The sequence below is a fragment of the Heteronotia binoei genome, chromosome 20 (assembly GCF_032191835.1).
Source record: "Heteronotia binoei isolate CCM8104 ecotype False Entrance Well chromosome 20, APGP_CSIRO_Hbin_v1, whole genome shotgun sequence".
In the NCBI taxonomy this organism is placed as follows: Eukaryota; Metazoa; Chordata; class Lepidosauria; order Squamata; family Gekkonidae; genus Heteronotia; species Heteronotia binoei.
In genome coordinates this window covers 33,449,352-33,465,051 of record NC_083242.1, presented here as the reverse complement: position 1 = coordinate 33,465,051, position 15,700 = coordinate 33,449,352, and the positions used below count along the sequence as shown (strand labels likewise).

Below are 15,700 nucleotides of genomic sequence, written 5' to 3'. Positions count from 1 at the left end.
GGAGAAACGGGTTTGATTCCCCACTCCTCCACTTGCAGCTGTTGGAATGGCCTTGGGTCAGCCATAGCTCTAATAGAGAGCCAGTTTGGTGTAGCGGTTAAGTGTGTGGACTCTTATCTGGGAGAACTGGGTTTGATTCCCCACTCCTCCACTTGCAGCTGCTGGAATGGCCTTGGATCAGCCATAGCTCTCTTATCTGGGAGAACCGGGTTTGATTCCCCATCCCTCCGCTTTCAGCTGCTGGAAAGGCCTTGAGTCAGCCATAGCTCTCTTACCTGGGAGAACCGGGTTTGATTCCCCACTCCTCCACTTGCAGCTGCTGGAATGGGCTTGGGTCAGCCAGAGCTCTCTTATCTGGGAGAACTGGGTTTGAATCCCCACTCCTCCACTTGCAGCTGCTGGAATGGCCTTGGGTCAGCCATAGCTCTCTTATCTGGGAGAACTGGGTTTGATCCCAACTCCTCCACTTGCAGCTGCTGGAATGGCCTTGGGGTAGCCGTAGCTATCGCAGGAGTTGATTTTGAAAGGGCAGCTGCTGTGAGAGCCCTCTCAGCCCCACCCACCTCACAGGGTGTCTGTTGTGGAGGAAGAAGATATTGGAGATTGTAAGCCGCTTTGAGTCTCTGATTCAGAGAAAAGGGCGGGGTGTAAATCTGCAGTCATTGTCTTCTACTTCCTCTGCCCATGTCTGGAGGGTTTTCTCTCTCTCTCTCTCTCTCTCTCTCTCAATAGTTTACTCTCTCTCTCAGCCTAATGTACCTCACAGGGTTGTGTGGATAAAATGGCAGGGAAGAATATCGGTGGCTTTGGGTCTCTACAGAGGAGAAAAGCAGCATATCAATGAAGTAAATAAACACAAATACGATTTAGCTTCCTTGAGTCTGTGGAAATAAGGTGAGGTAGAAATATTTTAAATAATTAGATGAATCCAATTGAGAGGGGAGAGGGGAATAAACAGCGGGACCGCGTTGAATCTTTAATTCCACTCTGACTGCAAGACCTTCGCGTTATCCATGCGCCGGGTGTTATTCCAACGTAAAGCATATTTTACAACCTGAAATTGCTGTGCTTTTCATCTCTTTGTGCTGGAAAAAAATGTATTGGTGAATGGATACCAATACAATGGAATGAATGGGACCCAGCCCCAGGTAAATCGGTAGCGATAGTAGAAAGTGTCAGCAGGTGGCAACCAGTTTAGCTTACCCCATCATGGGATTTTCAAGTCAAGGGACCCTGAGAAGTGGTTGGCCATGGCCACCTGTCTCTGCATAGTAACCCTGGACTTCCTTTGGAGGTCTCCCATCCAAGTCCTAACCAGGGCTGACCCTGCTTAGCTTCCAAGATCTGACGAGATCAGGCTAGCCTGGGCCATCCAGATCAGGGCAAGAGACAAACAGAGGTGGTTCACCATTGCCTGCCTCTGCGTAGCGACCCTGGACTTCCTTGGTGGTCTTTCACCCAAGTACAAACCAGGGGCAACCCTGTTTAGCTTCTGAAGTCTGTCAAGATTGGGCCAGCCTGGGCCATTCAGGTCAAGGCAGGAGAGGAGCAGAGGTGGCTGGCCATTGCCTGCCTCTGCGCAGCAACCCTTGGACTTCCTTGGTGGTCTCCCACCCAAGTCCTAACCAAGGACCCTGCTTAGGTGAGCTTCTGCTTAGCTTCTGAAATCTGACGAGATCAGGCTAGCCTGGGCCATCTAGATCAGGGCAAGAGAGGAACAGAGGTGGTTGGCCATTGCCTGCCTCTGCATAGCAACCCTTGGACTTCCTTGGTGGTCTCCCATTCACGTGCTAATCAGGGGTGACCCTACTTTACTTCTGAGATCTAATGAGGTGGGACTAGCCTGGGCCATCCAGGCAAAAGAGGAACAGAGGTGGTTGGCCATTGCCTGCCTCTGCGTAGCAACCCTTGGACTTCCTTGGTGGTCTCCCATTCACGTGCTAATCAGGGGTGACCCTATTTTACTTCTGAGATCTGGTGAGATGGGGCTAGCCTGGGCCATCCAGGCAAGAGAGGAACAGAGGTGGCTTGCCATTGCCTGCCTCTGCGTAGCGACCCTGGACTTCCTTGGTGGTCTCCCATCCAAGTCCTAACCAAGGACCCTGCTTAGGTGAGCTTCTGCTTAGCTTCTGAGATCTGACGAGATCAGGCTAGCCTGGGCCATCTAGATCAGGGCAAGAGAGGAACAGAGGTGGTTGGCCATTGCCTGCCTCTGCGTAGCAACCCTTGGACTTCCTTGGTGGTCTCCCATTCACGTGCTAATCAGGGGTGACCCTATTTTACTTCTGAGATCTGGTGAGATGGGGCTAGCCTGGGCCATCCAGGCAAGAGGAACAGAGGTGGCTTGCCATTGCCTGCCTCTGCGTAGCAACCCTGGACTTCCTTGGTGTTCTCCCATCCAAGTACTAACCAGGGGCAACCCTGTTTAGCTTCTGAAGTCTGTCAAGATTGGGCCAGCCTGGGCCATTCAGGTCAAGGCAGGAGAGGAGCAGAGGTGGTTGGCCATTGCCTGCCTCTGCGTAGCAACCCTTGGTTCTCCTTGGTGGTCTCCCATCCAAGTCCTAACCAAGGACCCTGCTTAGGTGAGCTTCTGCTTAGCTTCTGAGATCTGACGAGATCAGGCTAGCCTGGGCCATCTAGATCAGGGCAAGAGACAAACAGAGATGGCTCGCCGTTGCCTGCCTCGGCGCAGGACTTCCTTGGTGGTCTCTCATCCAAATACTAGCCAGGGCTGACCCTGCTTAGCTTCTAAGACCTCATAATGTCAGGCTAGACTGTGTTATCCAGGTCAGGGCAAGAGGCAAACAGAGGTGGTTGGCCATTGCCTGCCTCTGCGTAGCGACCCTGGACTTCCTTGGTGGTCTCCCATCCAAGCCCTAATCAGGGCTGATCCTATTTAGCTTCTGGGCTCTGACGAGATCAGACCAGCCTGGGCCATCCATGTCAAAGCAAGAGACCAACAGAGGTGGTTTGCCATTGGTTGCCTCTGCATAACAACCCTAGATTTCCTTGGTGGTTTACCACTGAAGGAGTAATTTATTTTATTTATTTATTTTAGTATATTTCTATTCTGCCCGTTTCCTGTAGGGCTCAAGGAGGAGTACAACATATGAGAAAACAATAAAATACAATAAAAAAACATTTTATAAGCAAACAACTCAACAGCACGAAGAAAATTTTCTATATCTTCGCACATTGGCCGTCTCACATCATGATAAGATAGAGCAAAGCAGAAGACAAGTGGCAGCTTTAAGACCAGCTAAGTTTTCTTTAAGGAGAAGAAGGAGAAGAAGGAGGAGAAGAAGAAGAAGAAGAAGAAGAAGAAGAAGAAGAAGAAGAAGAAGAAGAAGAAGAAGAAGAAGAAGAAGAAGAAGAAGAAGAAGAAGAATGTAAGCTTTCGTATGCTCTGAGTCTGCTCCCCATCTAAATTTTATTCCGCTTGCATTCTGAATAAAACTTAGTTGGTCTTAAAGGTGAAACTTGTCTACTGCTTCGTTCTATTGCTTCAGACCAACACTTGGAGCTATCATCATGATAAGGTGTCCCATGGAGATGGCAGATATTATTCCATTTTATAGCACAGGTCACGGTGCTGGCAGGGGAGACCAACCAGATCAAGAATAGACGCCCACAGCCTCAACTAAAAACCTGGACTGACCCTGCTTAGCTTCTGAGATCTGATGAGATTGGTCTAGTTTGGCCCACCCAGGTCAAGGCAGATACAAACAGAGGTGGTTGGCCATTGCCTGCCTCTGCGTAGCAACCCCAGACTTCCTTGGTGCTCTCCCAATCCAACTACTGATCAGAGCCAACCCTGCTTAGCTTCCAAGATGTGGAGGAGGAGGAGGAGGAGGAGGAGGAGGAGGAGAAGAAGAAGAAGGAGGAGAAGAAGAAGAAGAAGAAGAAGAAGAAGAAGAAGAAGAAGAAGAAGAAGAAGAAGAAGAAGAAGAAGAAGAAGAAGAAGAAGAAGAAGAAGAAGAAGAAGAAGAAGAAGAAGAAGAAGAAGAAGAAGAAGAGAACAGGTTAGCCTGGCCCATCCACGTCAGGGCAAGAGATGGTCAAAGGTGGCTTGCTATTGGCTGCATCTGCATAGCAACCCTAGATTTCCTTGGTGGATTACCACTGAAGGAGTAATCTGTGTTGACCTTGTTTAGTTTCTGAGATCAGATGAGATTGGGCTGGTTTGAGCCATCCGGGTCAAGGCTCAGGTAATTTGGCCTTCCAAAATCAAAGGAGAATTTTTGGAATCCATCCTATTCGTGGGACCCTTGAAGTCATAATAACATAAGAGAAGCCATGTTGGATCAGGCCAGTGGCCCCTCCAGTCCAACACTCTGTGTCACATAAGAACATAAGAGAAGCCCTGTTGGGTCAGGCCAATGGCCTATCCAGTCCAACACTCTGTGTCACATAAGAGAAGCCATGTTGGATCAGGCCAATGGACCATCCTGTCTAGCAGTCTGTGTCACAGAAGAACATAAGAGAAGCCATATTGGATCAGGCCAATGGACCATCCAGTCTAACACTCTGTGTCACATAAGAGAAGCCACGTTGGATCAGGCCAGTGGCCCATCCAGTCCAACACTCTGTGTCACACAAGAACATAAGAGAAGCCATGTTGGATCAGGCCAATGGGCCATCCAGTCCAACACTCTGTGTCACATAAGAACATAAGAGAAGCCATGTTGAATCAGGCCAATGGTCCCTCCAGTCCAACACTCTGTCACATAAGAACATAAGAGAAGCCATGTAGGATCAGGCCAGTGGCCCATCCAGTCAAACACTCTGTGTCACACAAGAACATAAGAGAAGCCCTGTTGGATCAGGCCAATGGACCATCCAGTCTAACACTCTGTGTCACATAAGAGAAGCCATGTTGGATCAGGCCAATGGCCCATCCAGTCCAACACTCTGTGTCACACAAGAACATAAGAGAAGCCCTGTTGGATCAGGCCAATGGACCATCCAGTCTAACACTCTGTGTCACATAAGAGAAGCCATGTTGGATCAGGCCAATGGGCCATCCAGTCCAACACTCTGTGTCACAGAAGAACATAAGAGAAGCCATGTTGGATCAGGCCAATGGACCATCCAGTCTAACACTCTGTGTCACAGAAGAACATAAGAGAAGCCCTGTTGGATCAGGCCAATGGACCATCCAGTCTAACACTCTGTGTCACAAAAGAGAAGCCATGTTGGATCAGGCCAATGGCCCATCCAGTCCAACACTCTGTGTCACATAAGAACATAAGAGAAGCCATGTTGGATCAGGCCAGTGGACCATCCAGTCAAACACTCTGTGTCACAGAAGAACATAAGAGAAGCCATGTTGGATCAGGCCAATGGACCATCCTGTCTAGCAGTCTGTGTCACAGAAGAACATAAGAGAAGCCATATTGGATCAGGCCAATGGACCATCCAGTCTAACACTCTGTGTCACATAAGAGAAGCCATGTTGGATCAGGCCAGTGGCCCATCCAGTCCAACACTCTGTGTCACACAAGAACATAAGAGAAGCCATGTTGGATCAGGCCAATGGGCCATCCAGTCCAACACTCTGTGTCACATAAGAACATAAGAGAAGCCATGTTGGATCAGGCCAATGGCCCCTCCAGTCCAACACTCTGTCACAGAAGAACATAAGAGAAGCCATGTTGGATCAGGCCAATGGCCCATCCAGTCCAACACTCTTTCACATAAGAACATAAGAGAAGCCTTGTTGGATCAGGCCAATGGGCCATCCAGTCCCACACTCTGTGTCACATAAGAACATAAGAGAAGCCATGTTGGATCAGGCCAGTGGCCCCTCCAGTCCGTGTCACATAAGAGAAGCCATGTTGGATCAGGCCAATGGCCCCTTCCGTCCAACACTCTGTGTCACAGAAGAACATAAGAGAAGCCATGTTGGATCAGGCCAATGGACCATCCAGTCTAACACTCTGTGTCACACAGTGGCCAAAAAACCCAAGTGCCACCAGGTGGTCCACCAGTGGGGCCAGTTTCTTGAATGGAGGGGAGTCTGATGCCAAAAGAGCCAGGCTTCGCGTTGGTGGAAGGGTGACTAAGAAGAAACAAGAATTTCTCGTGACTCCAATATCCCCCGCGGTGAAATGATAACGGGCACAAACAAGTGTTGATTCCTGAGTGGAGTAACGCCGCCCACGTTGCCGTGATAAATGCCCTGCAGCTGCCGCCAGCGAGAAAAAAGTTGTTGACAAGTCAGTTATCGGAACAAATGTAGCCACGAGTGATCGATTGGAGGGAAAACAAGGAAACGAGATAACAGGTCTTTGGTTGCGGTCAGCTGACTTCCATGAAAGGGGACTATGTAACTTGGAGGATGTGGTTTCGGTCAGCTAGAAAGGCTGGTTTTGTTGAGTCCTGGCTTCTGTCTGGGCCACACTCCAGAGGCAGCGGTGAGCTCTCCAGGTCAAAGCTGGCCAAAGGGATTTTGCCACACCAAATGACCGCCCCCTGGGGGATTGATAAGGGCATTCCCAGAACCCCTTGCTCTGGAGGAGAAGACATTAAGCCATGCCTCTTGGATCAGAGGCTCCACGACATGACGGGTGGAGGGTGGTTCTATGGTTGACGTGTGCTTTGCCTGCAGAAAGTCCTGGGTTCAGTTTCAGGCATCTTGGGGTAGTGGGTGAATAAGTCTTTGGTTCTGCCTTAGCAGAGACCTGTGTGCTCTCGTGTGCGGTATCCCCTGTTCTAATTTTGCCACTGCCACAACTTTGCTAGATGACCATTCTTGTCTCGGCCGTCTGCTTTCTGCAGAGGAAGACAATCGGGGCTTTTTTTAGCAGGGGGTGTGGCCTAATATGCAAATAAGTTCATGCTGTGCTTTTCCTACAAAAAGCCCTGTGTAAAACAACAGCGGTGTCAGGGGGTGAGAGCCAGTTTGGTGGAGTGGTTAAGTGTGCAGACTCTAATCTGGGAGAACCGCGTTTGATTCCCCTCTCCTCTACTTGCACCTGCTGGAATGGCCTTGGGTCTGCCATAGTTCTGGCAGAGGTTGTCCTTGAAAGGGCAGCTGCTGGGAGAGCCCTCTCAGCCCCACCCACCTCACAGGGTGTCTGTTGTGGGGGAGGAAGGGAAAGGAGATTGTGAGCCGCTCTGAGACGCTGTCCTTGAAAGGGCAGCTGCTGTGAGAGCCCTCTCAGCCCCACCCACCTACAGGGTGTCTGTTGTGGAGGAGGAAGGTAAAGGAGATTGTAGGCCGTTCTGAGACTCTGTCCTTGAAAGGGCAGCTGCTGTGAGAGCCCTCTCAGCCCCACCCACCTCACAGGGTGTCTGTTGTGGGGGAGGAAGGGAAAGGAGATTGTAGACCACTCTGAGACTCTGTCCTTGAAAGGGCAGCTGCTGTTAGAGCCCTCTCAACCCCACCCACCTCACAGGGTGTCTGTTGTGGGGGAGGAAGGTAAAGGAGATTGTGGGCTGCTCTGAGACTCTGTCTTTGAAAGGGCAGCTGCTGGGAGAGCCCTCTCCAGCCCCACCCACCTCACAGGGTGTCTGTTGTGGGGGAGGAAGGTAAAGGAGATTGTAGGCCGCTTTGAGTCTCTGATTCAGAGAGATGGGCGGGGTATAAATCTGCAATTCTTCTTCTAATATGCAAATGAGGTCCTTCTGGGCTTTTTGTACAAAAAAAGCCATGAAGACAATCTCCGTATTGGTCTGCTTTTCCACCGGGATTCCTGAGATCATAACCTGATTTACGAACTTTACGCTTCTTTGGCTGCCGGCCTCTATTCATTTTTGGAAACGTTTTTAGATTCTTTCTACGGACATCGATAGATCCTCGTAGCTTTTCCAGTGAGCAAATGCTTCTTGATCAAAAGAAAAAGCCAGCCTCATGCGTCGCTAGAATTGCTTTTCCCTTTAAAAAAACACAAAAAACTTACAGTGAAGTTTTTAATGGAGGTCCACAATGAACGTTGACATCACGGATAACCTTTATTTTCCCCCCAGTGAAGGACTCAGTAGGTGAAATAGAAATCCGTTTGCCATTTCTCTGAGCTCACAGAGGTGGTTATGGATGACCAACTGGCCTGCTATCTGAGCGACAATAACTGCCTTTATCTCTGTACATCTCCATCAGGCAAATAAAGACTTTTAAAATGGCATTTGCCATGGAGGGGAGGCGATTAAAGCCGGCTGGATGAGAGGAGGCTGGTGGTGAAACTTTCGCCTCCGAGCTCAAAATCTATTGATCAGGTGCCGGTGTGTCATCCCTTTTCAGCGAGGCGACAATGGTCTAAATAGGCTAACGCATAACTGACACCTGGGGAGAGGGTCAAAAAACAATGTAAGAGGCTAAATTTAGGTTCCTGGTTCCCGGCCGTAACTCGGTTATGCACAAAGGCACTCCAGAAACTGGGTCATGCATGGTGTTTGAATGGTCCAAAACGGTCAGGGTCCCAGCTGCATGCCATTCGGCCAGGGCCTTTGAACGTCTCTGTTCAAACAACATTGGAAGAATTAAATGAAGCCAGCAGTCTTGTCTGCAAATGAACTTACATATGAGTAGATCCACTGACCTGGGGGAGGGGAATTGATAACGCTCATTCCCCCCCCCCCCCAAAAAAAAAAATAATCTGAGAATCAGATGGCCCCAGTGAGCCCATTTTAATCAGTAAATCTGTACCAGTGCGGTGTTGCAAACAGAGTGGTAGACTAAGACCCTGGGCAGCCTGGGTTCGAATCCTGGCTTCTATCTTGGAAGCTTGCTGGGTGTATTGCTGTGCGCCAGCTTCGACACTAGGTCGAGTTCCCAATTCTCCTTCAATAATTATAACTCTCCATGGGTTTGGATAAGTTCTTCTAACAAAAATCTGTAATCTTTCATTGAAATCTGCCTCCGTTCCTGAGGACTGGAAGGTAGCAAATGTCACCCCCATCTTTAAAAAGGGTTCCAGAGGAGATCCGGGAAATTACAGGCCTGTCAGTCTGACTTCAATACCGGGAAAGTTGGTAGAAAGCATTATCAAGGACAGAATGAGTAGGCACATTGATGAACACGGGTTATTGAGGAAGACTCAGCATGGGTTCTGTAAGGGAAGATCTTGCCTCACTAACCTGTTACATTTCTTTGAGGGGGTGAACAAACATGTGGACAAAGGAGACCCGATAGATGTTGTTTACCTTGACTTCCAGAAAGCTTTTGATAAAGTTCCTCATCAAAGGCTCCTTAGAAAGCTTGAGAGTCATGGAGTAAAAGGACAGGTCCTCTTGTGGATCAAAAACTGGCTGAGTAATAGGAAGCAGAGAGTGAGTATAAATGGGCAGTCTTCGCAGTGGAGGACGGTAAGCAGTGGGGTGCCGCAGGGCTCGGTACTGGGTCCAATGCTCTTTAACTTGTTCATAAATGATTTAGAGTTGGGAGTGAGCAGTGAAGTGGCCAAGTTTGCGGATGACACTAAATTGTTCAGGGTGGTGAGAACCAGAGAGGATTGTGAGGAACTCCAAAGGGATCTGTTGAGGCTGGGTGAGTGGGCGTCAACGTGGCAGATGCGGTTCAATGTGGCCAAGTGCAAAGTAATGCACATTGGGGCCAAGAATCCCAGCTACAAATACAAGTTGATGGGGTGTGAACTGGCAGAGACTGATCAAGAGAGAGATCTTGGGGTCGTGGTAGATAACTCACAGAAAATGTCAAGACAGTGTGCGTTTGCAATAAAAAAGGCCAACGCCATGCTGGGAATTAGTAGGAAGGGAATTGAAAACAAATCAGCCAGTATCATAATGCCCCTGTATAAATCGATGGTGCAGTCTCATTTGGAGTACTGTATGCAGTTCTGGTTGCCGCACCTCAAAAAGGATATTATAGCATTGGAGAAAGTCCAGAAAAGGGCAACTAGAATGATTAAAGGGCTGGAACACTTTCCCCATGAAGAAAGGTTGAAATGCTTGGGACTCTTTAGCTTGGAGAAACGTCAACTGCGGGGTGACATGATAGAGGTTTACAAGATAATGCATGGGATGGAGAAAGTAGAGAAAGAAGTCCTTTTCTCCCTTTCTCACAATACAAGAACTCGTGGGCATTCGATGAAATTGCTGAGCAGACAGGTTAAAACGGATAAAAGGAAGTACTTCTTCACCCAAAGGGTGATTAACATGTGGAATTCACTGCCACAGGAGGTGGTGGCGGCCACAAGCATAGCCACCTTCGAGAGGGGTTTAGATAAAAATATGGAGCAGAGATCCATCAGTGGCTATTAGCCACAGTGTGTATATATATATATAATTTTTTTTTTTGCCACTGTGTGACACAGAGTGTTGGACTAGATGGGCCATTGGCCTGATCCAACAGGGCTTCTCTTATGTTCTTATGTGACACAGAGTGTTGGACTGGATGGGCCATTGGCCTGATCCAGCAGGGCTTCTCTTATGTTCTTCTGTGACACAGAGTGTTGGACTGGAGGGGCCATTGGCCTGATCCAACATGGCTTCTCTTATGTTCTTATGTGACACAGAGTGTTGGACTAGATGGGCCATTGGCCTGATCCAACATGGCTTCTCTTATGTTCTTCTGTGACACAGAGTGTTGGACTGGATGGGCCATTGGCCTGATCCAACATGGCTTCTCTTCTGTTCTTATGTGACACAGAGTGTTGGACTAGATGGGCCATTGGCCTGATCCAACATGGCTTCTCTTATGTTCTTCTGTGACACAGAGTGTTGGACTGGAGGGGCCATTGGCCTGATCCAACATGGCTTCTCTTATGTTCTTATGTGACACAGAGTGTTGGACTAGATGGGCCATTGGCCTGATCCAACATGGCTTCTCTTATGTTCTTATTGTAAGGTAGGATGAGCTACATAGCTACGTGTGTCAAAACTGGCACACAGCAGTACAGGTTCAGGTGATATACTCTTATTTATTTATTTTATTTATTTTTTGTATTTGTACCCCGCCCTCCCAGCCGAAGCAGGCTCAGGGCGGCTAACGACATTGAATATATTGAACAGTAAAACCGTAAAGCAATAAAAAACAGTTACAATAATATCAGTTAAAATTAAACAATTGCAATTTAAAATGCTAAGCAATTATCAAACAACAGCTTTGGTGCTAAGTTCCACCACGATGTTGAGCAGCTCTGTGCTTTAGTCGAAGGCCATTCGAAATAATGTTGTTTTGCAGGCCTTGCGGAATTGGGCAAGGTCCCGCGAGGCTCTAACATAATCTGGGAGCTGGTTCCACCAGTGGGGGGCCGCAGTAGAGAAGGCTCGTTCTCTTGTGGGGTCGTTAGAAGTGCACCTTAATTTAGTGCGCGGAGACAGTTCAAACGTAGTGACTACAAATTACACACTCACTACCAAGCATGCTACAAAACATCCCGGAATGGGAGCAGTGACCTTCATTTCCTCAACAGACTAAACCACGGGTGGCCAAACTATGGCTCGGGAGCCACATGTGGCTCTTCCACGCATATTGTGTGGCTCTTGAAGCCCCCCCCCCCTGCCCTGTTGGCCACCTTACAGAAGGCATTTGTCTCTTTAAATCACTACTCCAAGTCAAGCTAGCTGGCAGCTTGGAGAATGCATTTAAAGTTGCTTTCTTTCCACCTCTCCCTTCTTTGTATTTGCTTTCCTCCCTCCTTGCCTTGTGGCTCTTAGACATCTAATGTTCATGTCTTGCGGCTCTCAGACATCAGACGTTTATTCTGTGTGGCTCTTAAGCAAGTTTGGCCACTAAACATTCTACCCATTGGACTCTCACAGGCCTACCTCGCAGGGCCTACCTTACAGGGTCGTTGTGAGACGATTCAGAAGGGGGAAATGGCGTTTGAAGCTACTTTGAGCCCCAACTGAGGAGATCCCCAGAGCCCACCAGGAGGTTGGCAACCCAGTGGGTCTCCCAGAGTACACCAGTCTGGCTCAGCAGGATTTGCCGCCTTGCCGCTCTTTCAGTGGCCAGCAGGGGGCATTGCAGGAGCAATATATGCTGTCCTCTCGCCCACCTTGCTTGTTGTGATGGTTATATGCACATTGACAGGGGAAGAGGTGTGTGCTTGTGTGTATTTGCCCGGGGCGCCTCTTGGACCCTGTTTTACTACCTGCCGCTTGATTTTCAGAGATAACGAAAGCGACTGTTTGGGTCTCTTTGTTTCCTATCTGTGTTGACTTTGGTTGGTTGGACTAGTGGCTGGAAATGACATCAAGTGTGTGTGTGTCTGGGGGGGGGGCAAGGATGCTGGTGGGCTGGGGGGTGTTATCTTACGTCTGGAACTGGAGAGCTGATGGGCACTTTAGATAACAGCTCTGTCTGTTTGGACCTGGATTCCGGGAATCCATTACAGGCTGGACTCGCGGCAGATGTTTGCAAACGGCTTCGGTGAGGCGGCCGACGGTCCCCTGCCCCCAAAAAGTGTGCTCATAAAAACCCTGGCTGTGTGCTAATGAACCATTACTCTCCGGTGGTGGGTGCAGAGACTTGGTAGAAGAGGAGGCCCTAGCAAGGGCTGAGATTCCAGTCCAGCAGTATTTATTATTTATTATAATTTATTACGTTTGATGAATCGCCGTATCCTGGTTAGTGCCAGGCTCTGGCTGACGTACAACGTTAAAAAATACATACACATATAAAATCAGTTACATTAAAAAGATTACAAACCCTGATGGCGTCTTCAAAGTGCTCTTATTCAGTCATTACATCACGTCAGGGGTGGGGGGATCCCCCCAAGGCCTTAAAGTTCATAACCAAAACCTTGAATCTTGCCCGGTACGAGGGCTTTTTTTGAGCAAGAAAGCACAGGCTGGCTTGGCGTCAGGGGGAGTGGCCTAATGTGCAAATGAGTTCCTGCTGGGCTTTTTCTACAAAAGAAGCCCTGCCCGGTACTCAACCGGCAACCTTAGAGACTGACAAAATGTTCGGGGTCGAAACTTTCAAGAGTCAGCGCTCCGTTTATCTGGCAGCAGGTTTGAGCTCAGCAGTATGTTAGAGATCCACAGAATTTTTGGGGCATGTGCTTTCGAGCAAATCAAAGTTCGCTTTGTCACACACTAGATTCGGTAGCATCTAACAGACCAACAAAACCTTTGGGACAGATGCTTTTGAGAGTCTGTGCTCCTTTCATCAGATCCCTGTTTCTGTAGCTATTAAATTATGGGTGGAAGTCTTCAGATTGTCTGGAAAAGCTGCCGAATTTCCCTTAAACCTAGGGTTGCCAAGTCCAATTCCAGAAATATCTGGGGACTTTGGGGGTGGAGCCAGGAGACTTTGGGGTGGAGCCAGGAGACACTGGGGTGGAGTTAGGAGCAAGGGTGTGAAAAGCACAATTGAACTCCAAAGGGAGTTCTGTCCATCAAAATTAAAGGGACCTCACAACTTTTTAAATGCCTTCCTTCCCTCCACCCTCCCCTTCTCCGATTCCACCCCAGAGGCGGAGCGGGTGACGCCGCCGCACTGCTGCCGCCTCTTCCCCGCCCCACCGCAGCCGCTCCTCCGAGATGGGCCCAACCTGAGCCCATCTCAGAGGAGCAGCCACGGTGAAGCGGAGAAAAGGCGGCAGCGTAGCGGTGTGGCCCGCCCTGCTCCGCCTCCGAGGCGAAACCAGAGAAGGGGAGGGTGGAGGCAGGCCAGGAGCGCAGTGAGCCGCGAGTCCGGGTCCTAGAAGGACCCAGACTCGCGGCCCGCCACTCTCCTGGCCCGCCCCCCCCCCGACTCCACCTCAGAGGCGGAGCGGGTGATGCCGCCGCACCGCCCCCTCCTCGCCCCCTCCCAGCTGCTCCTCCGAGATGGGCCCAGCCTGAGCCCATCTCAGAGGAGCAGCCACGGTGAAGCGGAGAAGAGGCGGCAGCCGCTCAGCGGCGTCGCCCGCTCCGAGATGGGGCGGCTCGCCACGCTCCTTGGCGCCGTTTCCCCCCTCCCTCGCTTCTGTTTTTTTGGGGAGCGGGGGAAGAGGCTGGAAATTCTGGGGTCCCCCGCCAGGGCGGGAGCGTTGGGAAACCTACTTAAACCAGGGGTGTCAAACTTGCAGCCCAAGGGCCGAATCAGGTCCCCGGAGGGCTCCTATCAGGCCCCCGAGCAACTGGCTGTCATCTGCTTCCTTCTCCCTCTCGCTTGCTTCCTTCTTCGTCGTCTTCTGGAGATAGACAGAGCAGTGCCAAATTGAAATGGTATCCCTTGGTGAGCTGCCTGAGGAAGGATTTACTCTGAGAGTGGACGGAAGCAGCAGCCCAGTTGCAGCCACACCAATTTAGGAACTGCAAGCACACCTGCATTGGACTTCAGGAAGTCCTACAAGTGAAAAAAAAATCGTATATTGTAAAATGGACTGTAAAATAATTCTAAATTAATATGTGAAAAATACTGTGGTTTAAAACTTTGTTTTTGATATATGTATTAGTTAAAGCTCTCACAGAGTGTTCTAAGTTATATACCTTATACTCATACCCGTGAACTCTCTGGTTTCACATCCTTCTGCATCTCCACTTGCTTTGCCAGGTTTGCTCAATCACACAGAAGCTACAGAGCAAAGCCTCTATTTTCTCCATTGACTGAGGCTCCTTCCCTTGGGGAGGAAGGGAGGGAAGGATACCTTGCTTTGCCAGGCTCTCTCAATCACACAGCAGAGCTACTGAGCCAAGCCTCTCTTCCTTCTTTTGACTGAGGCTTCTCCCCGCTGTCAAGAGTCACTCCATCTTGTTCCTCTTGTCATGTGTATTCAATTGTACAGTGCTATGCTGTGCTTCAATGCTATGCTGCGCTTGCTATGCCTTTGATATAACTGTAACTTGTTGCTTATCTGGAGGAAGGATGGCATGTCTGAGAATTGGCTGGCTGCTAGGTAACCAAGGGCAAGAGCTGGAGGAGATGCGGACCGTGAACTGATAGTGAGCACCTGCGGTGATAAGAGCTTTGCAAAAACCCCACACAAAACCCCCGCTTTGGCTTGAATTATAACAGTCAGGGCAAAGGGGGGGGAGGGACGGTGGCTCAGTGGTAGAGCATCTGCTTGGTAAGCAGAAGGTCCCAGGTTCAATCCCTGGCATCTCCAAAAAAGGGTCCAGGCAAATAGGTGTGAAAGACCTCAGCTTGAGACCCTGGAGAGCCGCTGCCAGTCTGAGTAGACAATACTGACTTTGATGGACCAAGGGTCTGATTCAGTATAAGGCAGCTTCATATGTTCATATGTTCAAGGTTTATAAGTTGGGGGAACTGACAGAGAGGTCAGTTCCGACAACGCATGTGTATGCCCATGAAGCTGGAATAAAGATCTTGAGCTTCAACTGTCTTTTCCTTGACTCTGGGTCTGACACCCCCTCCTTGTCCCCTGAGGAGGGAGGAAAAGAGCCAGAGCCTCCTTTGCCCAGTTCCCTGGCACGGGAGAGATACAAAGAAAGCACCTTTGTGTTGATGTTTTAAGCATGTTTTAAGTTTTTTTTTTAAAAAAATCTTTAATTATGTTTGTCTGTGCCCTTTATAAAGTTTATATTTCTGCTACTTGCATTACATTTTGCGACACACATGAATACACACACACACGGCTTTCGTTTATATCAAATTTGGCCCTCATAACAAATGAGTTCGACACCCCTGCCTTAAAGCAATGATCTTCAGGTCTTTTGAGACTGACTTCCCTTCCATCATTGTGTCCAGTTCCATCCAAATGACACGTTATTCATTCCCCCTTCTACCTTTATAGCAAGATGATAACTCTGGATTCTCATGAAGATGGGTGCCTCTTTTCCCAAG

At 49.2% G+C, this 15,700-nt stretch overlaps 1 protein-coding gene across 2 annotated transcripts in view; it reads left to right on the top strand.

The window, feature by feature from the left end:
* The window catches only part of PEMT (phosphatidylethanolamine N-methyltransferase), a 133,584-nt gene that overhangs the window by 15,727 nt on the left and 102,157 nt on the right, over positions 1-15,700 (top strand). The window lies entirely within an intron of this gene.